This window comes from Centrocercus urophasianus, unplaced genomic scaffold (assembly GCF_019232065.1).
Source record: "Centrocercus urophasianus isolate 14NV4802_14NV808 unplaced genomic scaffold, USGS_Curo_1.0 seq_978, whole genome shotgun sequence".
NCBI classification, from domain to species: Eukaryota; Metazoa; Chordata; class Aves; order Galliformes; family Phasianidae; genus Centrocercus; species Centrocercus urophasianus.
The window spans coordinates 7145-11429 of record NW_024885619.1 but is presented as its reverse complement, the minus strand read 5'-3'; the positions used below and the strand labels follow the sequence as shown (position 1 = coordinate 11429).

Sequence of the window (4285 nt, the reverse complement as noted above, 5' to 3'; positions counted from 1 at the left end):
CCTTCCCTTCCCTTCCCTTCCCTTCCCTTCCCTCCCTATTCCATCAGCACTCTGACACTGAATGTCACCAGGTGACATACTGGTGTGGTCATGTTTCTCCAGGAAACCTCCTCCGCAACAGCAGAATTTTAAACAAAATCTGTTGATTCCTCTACGAGCAGGAATGTACATCAACCTTTTTTTAACAGAACACTGGGGCTTTGATTGCTAATGGCAGATGATTCAATTCCCTCTGACTTTGCCACATTACCTTTGGAGTAATTAGTCAGTCTTTCAATTCAGTCATAGCTCTCTGTTCTTTCACTTGCTGTGAGGATGCTCTGGCAAAGAACCTGCAGAAATCAAAGTTCAAAGTCAGAGCATCACGGCAGTACAACTACATCAAAAATATTCCTTCCCATAAATGGATAGACTGGATATGGGGAAGAAGATTTTTACAGTAAGGGTGGTGAAGCACTGGAACAGGTCAATCAGAGAGGTGGTGGAAGCCCCGTTCCCTGGAGACACTCAAGGTCAGGCTGGATGGGGCTGTGAGCAACCTGATCCAGCTGTAAGTGTCCTTGTTCACTGCAGGGGAGTTGGACTAGACGGCCTTTAAGTGTTCCTTTCCACTCAAATGATTCTATGGTGCTGTGATTCTGTGATTCTATGAGTCTATAAATGAGCACGCAGGATTGCTATTGAAGTGGCAGCCTGTGAAGTAGGAATCAGTCAACACTAATCATTTTTTATACAAAAAAACCCAAACAAGCAAAACAAAACAATCCTGAATGTTGAACCTCAAGGTTGATTTTGGCCCAGTGGAACAAGATCTGAATAAAATTGCTTCTTTCTCTTGTGAGTGTTAGGGCTAATGCATTGAAATTGAAAAACTGCAGATGATGATCTCAGATAAGTATCTGGTATTACTCTGAACCAGAGGTATGGGTTGGACATGTTATCAGTAAAAACAGTTTCTTGTTTTCTCAATAAATAAAATCTCCAAGAGGAGATTAGAGGAAAGAAGCAGAATTCCATCGATAAATGAGAAATTTGTAGATATTAGGACTTGTTCTGATGGCAGCTACATCCTCCAAAGCATAGGCTGTTTCACGAGGATTATCAAAGTCTAAAAGCGTTTTTACATTTGTCTATGATTAACATGAGCAGGAATTACCTGACACATACAATCCAATAGAAGGTTCCTGATTTTCAGTGCTCAGTTCCCACAGCCATGGTGCACAGACACAGCTGAACACGCAGTGCTCTCTGACAGGCCCAGAGACACACACACAGTGACAGCTGAACCTGCTCAGTACGGCAGGCTGGGCCAGGCTGGCTCTCCCTGCAGACATAGCACAGTGCCAGTTACCAGCCATCAGACAGGCTCCTGGAGCAGTGTGATAGGAAGGTCCTGAGTGGCTCAGGCCCGCTCTGCAGCTGGCAGGAACACCCTTTTGTGGGCCCAGCTGATGAGAAGCAAAAGACAAATAATTCAGCGGAGACGGGAACCCACAAACCACATCTGGAACCATAAAAATAGATGTATAGATATGCTTCCTGACATTCCCAGGCACTGCAGTGAGGTGTGGGTGCCAAGGCTGAGCTCTGGGTGCTGAAGCCCCTCTGTCTGGCTCTGAGGCACCTGCTGGGCCCGATGGGAGCTGGGACTGGTGCTGTGGCACAGGGGTGACCATGCAATGCCAGGAGGGCGCCTGCCCCATGATCCTATCAGGCTGGGACCCGAAACAGAGAACAAGGAGATGAGTCGAGAGTCCAGTGTCACTCTGTTTGCATTTCCTCACTGAATGCAGCAGATGGGAGCATTCCTCCCCAAGGCATGTTTGTGCCAGATACTGCAGTCACAGTGTGTTCCCAGTTGCTTGCGGTTCCAGCCACACTGGATGGATCAGGGCTGCAGCAAGTGGAAGGGCCAGGCTTGTCAAAACCATGGCATTGTAAACGCATCTCCAGGCTGTGTGCTGAAACCCTTCCTCTGTGAGCCAGTTTCTCCTGTATTAGAAGGGAAAGGCACAGAAGACATTGTCTGCTTCCTTACTAGCATCTAAATTTTACCACAGTAGTCAGAAGTAAAAATCAGAACAAGATATAACGTCTCTCTGATCCTGCTCCACACAGCCATTCTGGAAATTTCTGCTAAATAAAATTCAGCTATTATTAAGCCAAAGCTATTAATTCTGTGCAGCTCATTATGGTGAAAAGTTTGAAAACTCCTCAGCACTTGCCACCTTTAAATGAAATATCCAGACCTGCTCTTCTCTATTGAATCATTCAATGAGTCTTGTATTAAAATAATTTTTGAACAGGGAAATTAAAATACACGTGAACAGATCAGCAGTAAGTCAAGAGATATTCTGGCATTGAAGAGTTTAACAAAACATGACAACATTCAACCTTGGGGAAAAAGATGGACATAACCACGGAGTGGGGTCACATGGCATGACAGAACAGTGCAAGGAAGGAGAGCTGGGTAGGGAAAACATGACTGTCACGATATGGAAAATAAGGAAAGGCGAATACATACATACATGTCTTGCTACAGATGTGGGTGTTTCTGTGAGTGGAATGAATTTACTGGAAGCTGAAAAGAAGAGCATTTAGAAAGCTCATGATGACAAGTGTGGTAACACTGGAAGCTGTAGAGGCAGCATTTCAAAGCAGCAACATTTATTCCATCTTCTCACGGTAACACCCACTCGTTCTGACCACAGCAATCCAGAGGGCACGGCGATGAGAAATGTATTTCTCTGCATTTCCACACAGATTCAGGCTTTGGTACAGAGCAGTACCAAAATGTAAAGGTAAAATTGAAAAGCTTCACGGCTGCCAAGTTACTGAACACAGCATGCAGATGCTGCTGCTCTGCAACTCAATTCTGACCTTGGGCATACACTGCTATAGGACTTCAGAATACAAATTCACTGTTTTCCCCAGTGGTTCCTGGTAAAAGATTTCCAAGATATTCAGAGGTGTTTCCCACATCTTTATTGCAATTTGATCTTTGCAGCTGAAATGATACAGTCAAAGTCAGCAGTTCTGAGTCAAAACACAGTGTTAAATGTGAGATATTAGTCATGTTTGTAATACCCCTCAGTTGCCACAGATCAAGAGGTTAGAACACAGATAAGTTTAATATAAAACAAGGTAACGTTATGATCCTGTTAATAATTTTTTTTGACCACTTTTCATTTTAACATGAAAAACAATGTCAATTACTAATCAGAAACAGATTGTACAATTATGTAACATAATAACAATACTGGGCATCCTGATCTAGTGGTTGGCATCCCTGCCCATGGCAGCAGCATCCCGGCCCAAAGCAGACGATCTTTGAGGTCCCTTCTAACCCAAGCCATTCTGTAATTCTATGATTCTATGATAATAATAACATAGATAATAAAAAAGTACACTGGTGTGCTCTCTGTAAGTTTGGTATATTTGGCTTGAAGTCACTTGAATACATTTGGATTGGAGGTTTGGGTCTGAATACGCAGAGGTAGAACTGCTATTCTCAGTGGGGATGAACCATTGGAACTCTTTTCATGATTCCGAGTGCCAGTTATTAAATAAACACTGGCAATAAGAGGGATTGATATATGAGTTCCCAGAAAACGATGATTTTCACAATAATTTTTTTTTCTCAAAACGTTTCACACAAATGAGAACTCAGAAAATTGTAAGAAAGCTGATTTATGTCCTATAATTCTATAAGACTAAAAGTACCGAGCTTCTGTTATATTTCACTATGTACAATAATCTGAAAGGTCCTGGGTGTGCTTTCTGTGCTTAACACAAGTAAATTCAGATTAATTATCTGAGGCGTAGCTAGTGCCAAATTTATCAGACGATTTATGACTACAATAAGAGTTTGTAAAATTATTTCCAAAGCAATAAATCTATCTTCCACGCCTTCCCATGGCATCTCTGTGCTACTTGCTGCACTTCCCACAACATGAACCTACCCAGTGCCCCCAGCCAAGCACAGACACATGAGCTCAGGCCAGGAACCCCTGCCACTGAGGCCAGGGAGCGGAACTACTGCTGCTGATGGCCTCAGTGTGTGTCTGCGTGCCTAAGGATCAAAAACCACCCCAGTGAGGACAGGCCGTTCTATCTCAACAAATCTAACACACACCCAGTCCTTTCAGCACCCATCCCTTGACTCCTTGAGCTTCAGTATCAGACCTCTGCATTGTTCTCACAGGCTGTTGCAAGTTTACGGCCCAGATTGGCAGGGTATGTGTGGACAGGCTGTCTGCAGGGCTCCTCCCAAGGCTTTCCAAGG

The 4285-nt window shown here is 43.8% G+C and overlaps 1 long non-coding RNA gene across 1 annotated transcript in view; it reads right to left on the bottom strand.

The window, feature by feature from the left end:
- The window catches only part of LOC122171800, a 3756-nt gene extending 3269 nt beyond the window's left edge, over positions 1–487 (bottom strand). The window contains exon 1 of the long non-coding RNA XR_006172098.1: positions 81–487. This is a non-coding gene — a long non-coding RNA (uncharacterized LOC122171800). The remainder of the gene's footprint in view (positions 1–80) is intronic.
- Between the last annotated feature and the right edge of the window lie 3798 nt (positions 488–4285).